Below are 13,022 nucleotides of genomic sequence, written 5' to 3'. Positions count from 1 at the left end.
TGTAATAAGTATTCAATTTGCTCGCGTTTGTTAATGTTTGTTGCGACTGACCCACAGTTTAAGAACGGTTGTTATAGACCAGGGATCGGCAACCTGTGGCTCCGGAGCCGCATGCGGCTCTTTGAATGAATAATTGCGACTCTTCGTTATTAAACAATCTATTTTTGAATAATGCAAAATGAATGTTATTTATTAAATTAGAAACTAAAAAACCTAAATTTAGCATTTGCAATAAATTAAGGACATTTTACATTAAGTCAAGGATATTTTACAATTGAAAATAGTACATGCGATGCTGAAAAATGTAATACTTTCATGTTTGAACTCTTTGAAATCATACGCGATAATCCTTCTTTACATTCTATTTACATTTTACAAAAATTCTACTTTATGGTGGATATGACTTCCCGTTTAAACGCACAAAACTGCAAATACAGCAGTTTTGCTTTTAGAAGTGATTTCGTTTGAACAAAAATTATATTTATTTGCGACAGACTTAGAGAAAGGCACATTATTACATTTTTCTACGTTGAAGAAATATCAACAATAACAAGCTGATAATAATTCCATAAATTTAACCTTTTTCAAAGAAATTGTGGCAAATATGCGATCTCCATTTAATGGGAGATTTGAGGAATTTAGAAAGAACAAGGCAACTATGTCATTTTTATTGCGACCACTTGAAATTAATCCTGCCGCATTAAATTTTTCACCTTTTGCTGGAATTGATGAGGCCGCATTTCAACTTCAGTTAGAGGACCTGAAAACCAAGGATTTGTGGAATTCAAAATTTAGAAATCTTAAAGCTGACCTGGAGGAGTTGGAAAGACAAAAATCTACTCTTGCAATACAAAAAAATGGTCTGAAATAGAAAATCTTAAAAAGCAAGATCAGATTGTATTTGACACGTGGAATTGTTTACCGGACACTTACATTCGGTGATTTCAAACATACGCATTTGGCCTTCTATCGATTTTCGGATTGACATATTTCTGTGAGCAAATATTTTCTAATATGAATTTTATTAAAGTAAGTTGAGAAACCTACTAAACAACGTGAGTCTTTCGTCATGTTTGAAAATGAAAATTACGGCGTATTCGCCGCATATTGAGAAACTCCCAAGAAGTTCAACAGCAAAAGTCGTACTAAGAAGATATTTTAAATTTAAAAAAATTAAAAAAATATGTTATTGGATTTTATATATATGTTTTTGTAAAGAGGAGCAAATCTTTGTCTTATTATTTAATATTTAAAAATATCATATAATTTCGTGTGACATGCCACTCCTGTGTTTTAAAAGTATGATAACGTGTTACTATAAAAAAAAAAGCTGAATAAATAATTTAATTATAATATTTTTCAATGTAGTTCCTAAATTTGAAGCAGTGATGGGTAATTAAATAGTAAATCAAATACTCGGTTCAATCCGCATAAAGAATATTTTCTTTTTCTTTGATAAGAAAGTATTAATTTATTTTCCATTATTTAGCTATATTTTAATTTTTTAACCTGCACAAATAAATCCACATGTAAAAATCAACATTCATAAAATAGATTTTTAATTAAAATATACTAATTCTGCCGTACAAAACGAACACCGTGGACCACACAAAAAACCGGAGAGGGCCGCATGCAACCCGCGGACCACTGGTTGCTCATCACTGCGTGCGGCTCCCTAAATTTTTTTTTAACAGATATAATTTTAAAAATGACTCTTCAATCCAAAAAAGTTGCCCCGTTATAGACGAACCTTTAGTTTGAAGGACGCCGGTTCGCTTCCCGTCTATGACGTGAACTTTTATCAGATCTTTTCAGTCAAAGGGTGAGTTAGCGTCTCATACAGATGTAAACTGTTTTCGCACAGAAACTCGGGGTTTTGGTCCCTCAAAACAAGCAAACTGGCCCCGTGAATCCACAGATCTACAGGCATAAATACTTATTCTTAGGGGATGCAACAAATGAGTGGCGTGCCAGCTTCTTTAATTCGCTGTGACCCCTAATCAGCGGACTCTACCCGTCCTAAGGGATGGATGAGTTGAAGAAGAATAAGAATGGTTTACTGTGTATAAAGTAGCTCCATAAATAAAAACATTTATAATTGGCCAGCTTTATATTAAACTCTGCATTTAAACACTAACTTATTTCACGCGACTATGGACCCAAGAAGAAACTGAAAACTTCTATGAACACCTACGAGAAACATTACAGAAAAAAACAACGTACACTATAGTGTGTGGGGATTTCAATGCAAAGATTGGTACAGGATTTATTGAAGAACATTGGACCGTGGGGGAAAGGGGAAAGAAATGAACGAGGTGAACTCCCAGCAGAATTTGTAGAAGCAGAAAGGCTGTACATTATGATTTTTTTTTTTAAAAAAAAAAAAAAAGAGAACTGGAAAAAGATGGACTTGGCAATCTCCAAATGGAGAGACAAGAAATTAGATTGATTTCATTCTAACAGATTGCAAAAGAATAATAAAAAATGTCGAAGTCATTGGGAAAACCTACTGCGACATTCATTCAGATCACCGTCCAATAAGAGCCACCCTCAAAATACAAAGAAAAAATGAAGAACGCATACGAGCACAGTTCAAACATAAAAAACGCTCAAAACAGATAAACCCAGAAGAATTTAGAAAAAATGTGGAAGAAACTGACTGGAAATTAAAAAATGACATCGACGAAGATTTAACAAACTTTAATAATCAGTTAATGAACTGCAAAGAAAGAGCCTCCTGTGAACTTCCTCCTAAGACCAGGGAACGCCTATCAGCAAGAACGATAGAACTATTGAAGATTAATAGCATAAAATAGTATAAAAAGAAGAATATTGAAAGATACAGGAAAAGACCACTTAGAATATAAAATTATCTGTAAACACTGAGGCAGAATATCAAAGACGACTATAACATATATAGAACGACAAAATTAGCAGAAGCAGCTGGGCTCCGCAGTAGTTTAAAAAAGTAGAAAATTAAATAAATCTAAAGCAACTACTACCATCAGTCTTCATAGACAATCAAGGAAACAGACATACAAACAGAGATGAAATGGAAAAAATAGCAAAATCGTTTTATGAGAACCTTTACTCATCTAAACAAGTAATCACAGCTCCGGTTCCGAAACTGGAGCTATGATTACTTGTTTATCGAAAATTTTGAAAATTTGAAAATACCATCTGTCCTACCTGAAGAAGCGAAAATGGCTATCCACCATATAAAAAATGACCGATCACCAGGAATTGACGGTATAAAATCTGATGAATTTAAAATTGGTGGACAAATACTCTTTAAAGCTCTAGCAAAAAGATTTACCCGATATATACAATTAAGGAAAGTACCTACTGAATGGAAAACATCAAAAACCATAATTCTGCATAAAAAAAGGTAATACAGAAGACATCAGTAACTATAGACCCATCTGTCTATTAGCACACACATATAAAATATTCGGCAGAGTCATCCTAAACAGAATACAAACCTCCATCAACGAAAATAGCTGCAAAGAACAGGCCGGTTTCAAAAAAGGCTTTTCGACAATAGACCACCTTCAAACAATTACTCAGCTAACAGAAAGATGCAGAGAATACCAGATTCCACTTTGTCTTCTTTTTATAGATTTTAAAAAGGCATTTGACACTGTCGAACATAACGCAGTATTCCAAGCTTTAATAGAACCATGTATAGAAAAATCGTACATACAACTCATAAAAGATATCTACAAAGAAGGCACAACAAATATCACTCTTTTCAATCACCCGATTAAAATTAACTTAATTAGAGGAGTATCTTATCACCTAATCTCTTCACATCTACTCTGGACAGCATCATTCGAAAAATTGACATGAAAGGTGGAATAAACATTGATGGTGAAATGTTAAATATCCCACTATTCGCCGATGATGTGGTATTAATATCTCACGCACCCAAACTCTTAGAATCAACGCTGAATGACATAAGCCAAATCTGTCAAAAATTGGATTGGAAATACATACGGATAAAAGATAGATAGATAGATGAACAACAAATACTGTAAAGATTATATAATCACTGTAGAATCCCATACCACTGAAAAAGTTGAAGATTACATCTACCTCGGTCAGTCCATAAAAATAAATAATGACATATCAGATGAAATAGCAAAGAGAAAAAGAGCTGCTTGAATAGCCTTCAAGGAGCTCTTTTTCGTCAAGGACAAAATAAAATCAACAATTACCAACCAAAACATAGATATAGAAATAAGAGTCCATCTTTTCAATAGTCACATCTTACCAGCATTAACTTACGCAGTGAAATATGGAACACAACTTTAAAAGAACAAAGCTTAATAACAACTCAACGTGCAATAGAAAGAAGAATGTGCAATATAAACAAAATAGACCACGTAAGACACACAGAAATCAGGAAGAAGTCTGGACTCACAGATGTAATAAAAGCAATCTACAACAGCAAAAGAAGATGGGCAGGACATCTCGCCAGAATGAGAGACAACAGATGGATAGTCAGAGTTACAAACTGGTATCCGAGAGATACCAAAAGGAAACCTGGAAGGCCGACCTTAAAGCGAAAAGATCCAATGATCAAGAAAGTAGGAAGAAAATGGAGAAGAAAGGCACAAGACAGGAACAGCTGGACTCTTTACGACCTGCAGTCATGGAGAAATCCTGACTGAAATCACATCAAGGTAATGGATCCGAAAGACTCACGGCATTGTCCATCGAACCATCGCTAAGTCGTCCCTGCTTGCCAGTTAGTTTTTGGGAAGTTATATTATTTATTGAAATTATACTATTTAAATTTATACTATTAATACTATCTAAAATTAACTATTTTGTACATTCGCGGGCACATTACGCCATTTATTACATGTAAATTGGGATGTTGTATAAAAAAAAAATTCTTTCTGTTTCTTTCCTGGTCAGTGCTTCGGGACTGACCAGGAAACTCTTTCCATTTCTCAGTTAAATAATGTGTTTATCTAATATTCTTTCCTTCAAAAATATTTTAAAAAATAAAATAAAATCACGTTCTTATTACTATCATTATGTTGAAACGAGCAATTCGGATCGCATACAAATTTGATGGAAATTCCATCTTGAAGTTAATGACTCCTCACTTCGCAGATGAAATTGAGACCTTTGCTTATATAAGTCAGGACTCTTTTTTGTCCTCTCTGTTTGTATATTCTCTGCTAGATACAAGCAGCAGCTGTACGTCTTCACTTAAGGATGCTTTGTATACTAAGCACGTGTGCCGCTTTTATATTTGTTGTCGTCGGGAGCAATTCCCTAAATATATTCATAGCATAACAATAGATACGAGGGTCAGAGAGTTTAAATGAACGCAATAATGAAGATACAGCAATGTGGTGGAACTAAAATCTTTCCATTATGTCTTCTAAATATCTTTTGGATTTATCTGTTTGCTTATTCGTGTTTCTTGTTTGTTGAACATTCTTTATCGAGGTATAACTTATTATCTATTTAGCTATAGCTGATTTTAATTTAAAATTACTAAAAGAAGAAAAGCTACTTCATAAGTCGAATTTTAAGCCTATTTATGGATTTCCCTAACCAGTAGCTAACGTTTTAAGAACGCTCGCTGATTGTCACGAACGTGGTCAGCGTGTCTCGTGTATGTTTTGTGCTGCGCCCATTTCACTAAAGACATTCAAATACACTGAAAATAACTATGTTCAGGATTAAATATTAAATATGGTGTTTTAAAATACATTAACGTTGCGAAATAAAATGTGTAATCATCGAATGAAGCCAAGAATGCAAAGCAAATGTTTAATAACTTGTTTATCGAGAATTAACGCTACTTGGCAATATCAGATGTTTGTAAAAGTCATCTATCAAGATATGTTAATGTGTCAGATAATAATCTATAGACACTCTTAGGTTACTTAAAGTAATATCGGAGTACATTATAAAACTTCCGTCCACTTTTATGATATAAAAAAAGAAGGGACGATCTGTTTAATTAATGTTCGCAGCAAAGCACGCAAAGCTGCTCCCATTATATACAATCGATCGAAATGTCTATAGCAAAAATAGGAGAATTAATATTTATTGAGGACAGGTAATCGCTCTCTCTTTCTCTGTTCGTCACTTACCAAGTCGGGCGATCAAGACGTACGATGCAGAAATTATGAACAAGTGGACATCTTCAACGTGACTTCCTTTCCAAAGTCCACAGACAGGGCAGGAATGGTTCGCTATCATGCGTCTTTAAGTCTTCCCCTTCGCTTTTTTTTTAACCTTCTTCCGGTGACAAGAGAAAGATTTTATCAGTGGTCGATGTCCCGAGTGTAATAGTCACTAGGTGTCACCACCAGCTAAGCGGTATTCACAGATGCTGTGTGTGCTAGTGAGTTAAGGTGATTAGTATCGCTCAGAAAATATGGGGATGGTCGTGAGTGGAAATCGTAATGGGGCAAATGTTAAGGAACTCTTGAAGTGAAATTATGTCCAGTAACATCTATAGAAGGTCGCCTTATCAATAAAACTTCACTTGGAGAAGAAATAGGAACAGTTCAAATGTTAATTAAACTAGTAATTTTTTTTTCTTTCACACGACTTTCTCACTGTATCAGAAAGCGTGTGTTAGATGAGTCTTTATAATGGAGAACTTTTAAGAATTATGGGGTTCATACCGTTGGTGTTATGCTAGAAAAAAAAGTAACATCAAACTTCAAATGTAGTTTAGCTGGAAAGGAATGTTAATAACTCATTCGAAGAACAAATTTAATAAAGGCGAACCTCAAAACAGTAAATTCACTTGACGAGGATTTGCTAAACGATAGTTTGTGCGTTTTTTTTTTTTTTTTTTTTTTGTTTGGAGGAGGATCAGTTGATTAGCTGGTGAAATCAATCTGCTTCGAGGCTTGAGGAATGAAGAGTGATCGAAGCAAGTCAGGAAGAAAGTTCGTGTGGTAGATTATTTTTGACATTAATACGATTTAGGTGTTTGCATTCTGCATTCCGGTTGAGTGTAATTAAAACACAACTGCAACACGGAACTGAAAACTGATAGCGCCTCACCTTCACTTTTCAAGCAAACGATTTTTCTTGACTATTTTGACAAAAACGTCAGCATCTACCGCAGCTAATTATCATATAAATGGCCTTCATGGGTGGGAAAAGGCACCTTTACGTGTAACCTATCAATATGCGCATGTCAGACGAAATGAAGACACGCATACGTGGTAGGATATTCTATCTTGGGTGGCAATTAAAATTCGTGCGAGGGACTGATAAATGATATACTGCAGACTATAGAAATGCAAGGAATAGTGCGGCTGCTAGCAACAGATCAAACTGATGGAAGGGGCATTAAGATTTATGAAACATAAACAAAAACAGAAATGCATACATTCGGAACTGATTAAAATGAATGAAGAAATCCCGTACTCAGAAGCAATTTAAATCGCTTTATACAAAGACCAGTTCAGGTACATCGGAAGTAGCAGTTATTAAATGAAGATCTGATGAAGGCCAACTGACTGGGACTAGAATAATGTGACATCAGCGAAGCAAACATAATAATCAGATTCTGTTTTGCGTTTATAGCTTTGTCATGCTATCTACGTACTTCTCGCGAATCTCCTCCCCATTTATTTTATTATTGTGTTTTACTGCTCCGTTTTGGTAGGTGTTGATCCCCCCCCCTCTCCAACCTCCCCTTGAACTTTCATTATCTCCAATACTGCTGTTTTATCTTTTTATTTGTCGTTATTGGGCTTTATAGTTTCATTTTTGTTGGTGTTGATTTTTTTCTCTCGAATTTCCTGTGGAAAGTTCATTATGTCGAACACTGCTTTCCTGTCGACACAGCTTTCTTTATTTTCATATCGCCTTCTATTTGATGGTACACTTTCCTGCCAGTCATGGCTAACATTGCAACGAAGTCTTCACGTACAAGGAATAAGACAAAAACAGAATGAAATAATTGACAAAGTATGCTGCGCATTAGCTTCTCCTTGGAAAAATGGTTCATACCCCGAACCCCTATATCTTGACCCATTGGATTGGCATCCCAAAACACAAAGAAGCATTAGTCCCCGGGGGGAAGATTCATCCCAACGGATGCTCTTGACATCAAATGTTTCCGCCTCCATTGTTTTCGCCTTTCGACAATGACCAAGAGAGAAAAAAAGGAACGAAAGCACCTTCTACATACACGAGTGTCCACTAACCCTATATCCAATCATTAACTCTTCGCTCTCTCCCAACACCTGGGGTGTCTAGCTAGCCGTGAAAATTCCCGCGGCTCTGAAAGAAAGCAGTGATGGGTTATCTTTTCTTGAAGGGTATTAGAAAAAATACCTCCCTTGTCTCCGACGCCATAAGCGTTTTTCTCTCCTTTTTTCGAGGAACCTGGAGGACATGCACGTGCGAATACATCATCCACTTACTCCATCTGTCACTATCATATGTTACGACTTGGGACTAATGAGGCTGATATGGAGCAATCATAATCTACCTGTGACCAACTCTGGTCTCCCCCCCCCTCCCATGCCCAACAGAAGGGTTAATGATAATTATCCCTCTCTGGTCCGTCAGACAGCGGGGATAATGAAGCCCGTATTAGGTTCGTTGCTCCGCCAGCTAATGATAGTGTTGTACTTACTAAACCGCACGTGTGTTAGCACCATCCCGGTGTTCGCGCGGTTTTTGTCAAACATTACAAAGGAGGCGACGAGGTAATCGCTCGCGTGGCTCGGGCGCGAGGAAAAACGTCTACTGAAGTTACCGTAGTCGATGCCGCTTCTGTGAATAGCAGAGAAGTTCATCGAATCACTTTCGGATTCGAAACAAACTCAAAAATGCTCGATTGAAGATTGTTCCCAATCACAGCACTTTTCTGGGATCATTATATAAAAATAAAATAACATAAATCAGCTGAAACTAGTTTCCGCTAGAGACTGATAGTACAAGCTCCATCGAAAACTGTCTATAATGATGTTGGTGACTACATATTGAGTTTCACGTGACTCGTAGATACCCCACGATAGCAATTACCACGTCCAGAAATTCTACCAACACGGCGGCTGGTAATAGCGACCCAGTATTTATAACGTAACATTTGACACCAAGAAAACCTGCTTTTCTTCAAGTGTGACCGCTGAGCACTTCAATGAATGGAAACTGCTGTTTCCTAGAACAAACATTTCAAATCCCCTTTTGCAGACTAGTTAATAACGTTTAATAGCTAACAGCGTCTAGAGTTTAACGATCTAACTGTAGGCACAATTTATACGTCGCAAGATACGTTAGATAAACGTTTTTATGATAATAACATTTGTTGAGTTTTTTTTTTCCCTTGTAAAATGCACGGAACACTTAAAAAAGCATAAATACAATTTAGTGATAAGTTGAAATATTAATAACTCAAAATTTAATTAAAGCGTAGTGCTCCGGCGTGAAAAATAAGTTGATCACCTTTGCAAATAACATGTTTACAAATGAGATCAAATCTAGCTAAAAGGGGGGGTGTCTTGTTTGCTTCAATTAAAGTCTCATTTAACTACAAGAAACATTTTGCCTAATTTGATTGATTGGTGTTGGATTTAAATGGATTGGAAAGCAGAGTTGATTTCTTTTATTAACGCTTTTTTTTGGGACGGTAGAGCATTAATACTCTGCAAGTAACGTTCTGTCATAATTCCTTTCTAACATTTTTTATGTAGGGGTTTGGTAGTCTTAAAAAAGGTTTAAGAAATGCTGTATTGTTATAAATAGACTACCTAAAAAGGCGAGCCTTCGTCTATACCTACTTCTCCGTAGCTCAGTCGAAGTATAGACGAAGTCCTTTGGTCGAAAAGAGCTGGGTTCGATTTCCGTCAGTGACGTGAGGAAACTTTATCTGGTCACGTTCGACTAAAGGTGAGTTAGCTAGTCTCATACGGAGGTAGAGGATTTTTTCACCCCGAAACTCGGGATTTTCGTCCCTCAGAACAGGCAAACCTGCCCGTGAGCACACACAGATTTACAGTCAAAAAATACATACTTAAAATACCTCATTGGAGGACTTAACCACTCCTAAGGGACGGATGAGGAAAACTGGGGAATCCCACACGATAACAACAACCTAAAAAGTCATATTTTATAACAATTTGTAAAATGTAAATATGGAATTTGAGTTAGGTAAGAATATTAAAGGTAACATCTGTTACAAGTGATCGTGTAAGACTGCTGTCTGGTGCTTTTCAAATTATGTGTAATTTGAAATGTGTAACTAAAGAATGGATTTTTTAAAAAATTGTTGTTGAGTTACACATAATTTGTTCATAATGTCAAAACAATTATGTATTAATCTCATCTCATCTTCCTTATACCCTCTTTTACCTTGCGGTGTCGAGGGTCCATTGATCATCGGACATCAATCCGTTTACAGGATAAGGTGGTCAGTCCTATGCCCCGGTATATCCTATGGCCTGTAGTGTTAAGTTCTCAAGGCCAGTTTGCCTGCTTTGCGGGATGAAAAACCCCAGAATAAACTGAGGAAGAAACCCTGCTGTCCACGCCCAAGACTGGCTAACTTGGCTATGGCTGAGGAAGATCCTTCAGCTCCTCACGTCACAGACGGGAATCGAACCTAGGACACTCCTTCCGCAGGCATATGGTTGCGAAGCGCATAGCCACTAGGCTAACCGCGCGGACTTATGTACTAATTAGTGCCCAAATAAAAAAAAACTCTATATAAATTTTTCTCTACGCTTATAAGATACAGTAAGGTTGCTGGTTGCATAGTTTATATAAACCAATATTTTGTTTCTTCGTTTTTCTATTTCACTTCCTATTTTTGCGAGATGCCAAAGTATCATTATATTACCTTTAAACAGAAGAATGTGCACAATGTTACAGATAACGTTCACGTGATTAGATTTAATGACATATGATTAATGGAGAAGTATTTTACAGGATATAATATTCATATTTTGTTCTGCGTTACAAAATGCTACATATGTAATTAAAATAGGTTATGCGTTACGACTGCCATGTTCAAGCTAAAGGCTAATTATGTAATCTTGCTGGCCGATTCATTCTGCATAACGATGCTACTTAGATTTCGTTATAGATGAATGCGTGTGAAAACCTCCGATTAAGTGAAAACTGAGGTTTGACTTAATCGGAGCGAAAAACCAATGCGTTAAGAGGACCTGAAGATACTTGAATGAGATCTTAAGTGTAAGGTGTGTGTTGCGCGTTTTTTCGGTGCAGTCAGGGCTCGCCGCAAGTCAGCTTAATGACTGAGAATTCCCTGTGTTGTGTCAAAAATTAAATCATTAAGAAGCCTTAATAAGAACGTCGCAAGGACCCAGAACGTCATAAAAATTAATCTCGAAGTAAAAAGCTGTCATAATTAGTGTCGTAAAGCGAACGCTAGTGGTGCACTGGTCCATCGTAAAATTAATCCCGACATAAATACTTGTGGCTTAATTAGCTTCATAAAATTTAATTTTCACCTGTTTATAAAGATTGCTAGCTTAATTTATGCAGCAAAAATAAGAGAAAAATCGCCATTGTGTCCACTCCATACGCCTATGCAATGCATGGACAAAATGCGATTTCCTTTGTAGTTTTACTATTCGAAATTTTGGCAGCTAAAAGAAAAATATTGTTCCGATGTGTTGAAATTTTAACGCTTACGAATATGCGCAACTATTTGCTCCATCCCGTAATTCACAACATAATAAACAACAGTGAAAAGTACACTGCTTTATCAAAAGGAACGACATTATAATTAATATATATTTAATAAGTACTGTGCTCCTGAAACGACGCACAAAAAAGTGATGATTCAGGAAGCTTTTAATATCATAATTCAATATGATGCAAGTGATACCAAGAGGTACTATAAACGATTATCCTACAGATTTTTAATAGAAGAGATTGGGCAAAAATAGAAACTAAATATTTTGCATCTTGGAACTATATATCTTATTCAAGACCTGGCAGATATGAAAAATGAAGATAAATAATAAATGATGTAAGTCCAAACGAGCCCTAAGATATGTTGAAAATGATAATAGCAAGTATGATACTTAGCTACGATCTAATTCTACATGTGTAAGTCACCAAGTTAACAAGAAAGGCAATATACTCGTATACAACTATCACAGACAACGTTATTATCTAAAATTATTATGTGTTATCAGCAATAAGTTTTTAAATTTTATTTGTTTATTTACAAGGATTAAGTTATATTTATAAAAGTGTCAAGGATCTGATTCTTATATGCGTATTATTTAAGTATCAGAGAGCCTTGACAAGTTTGTTACGGGCAGAAAAAGAAGTGATTGAGTCCTGCTCTCTTTCTTTCCAGCCCATCGCAGTTTAGCAACAGAACGGAACTAAATATGTGATAACAACGTTTTGGGAAAATTAAGAATGTCAAGAATCCATTATATTTTTATAGGCCTCACTGATAAATCTGTAACCGTTTCCGATCAGGTTTCACATTAACCTATTTTAATACGTTTACATAACAAATGCATCCACCGTAAATAAGAAAACAACATCAACAACACCAAAATCCACTATTCACCATTACTATAACTACTGTAACTTATTTTAATAAAGCTTTATAGATGTATGCTTTTAGATCGATTATCTGAGATATTGATCTCATTCTTAAAACTCCACTAGCCACAAAAGAATACGAGAAATAGTAAAATAGTTCAAAAAAAAAAAAAACGTTGATATATAATAATAATAATAGCTGAAATAGCAAGACCTTCGGATATATGTAGACATTAAATAGTAGATAATAATAAGAATAAACCACAATAGTGAATTACATATGAAACCTAAGTAATCGTGAAATCGATATTGAAAAAAAAAAAAAAATTCATCTAATTATAATCAGAGAATATACTAAAGTGGATTGCTTTTATCTGTTAATAAAAGAGCGGGGGGGGGGGGAAGGACACCAGATAATGTCTGAAGAAAGCTTTATTTGAATAATCTGGGATATTACTGAATGACAAAATGTCAGGAAGATATTCTATCTG

The sequence above is a fragment of the Typopeltis vanoorti genome, chromosome 9 (genome assembly GCF_054136105.1).
Source record: "Typopeltis vanoorti isolate ZY-2024b chromosome 9, IOZ_Tvanoo_1.0, whole genome shotgun sequence".
Lineage (NCBI taxonomy): Eukaryota > Metazoa > Arthropoda > Arachnida > Uropygi > Thelyphonidae > Typopeltis > Typopeltis vanoorti.
Note: the sequence above shows the minus strand (reverse complement) of the source record.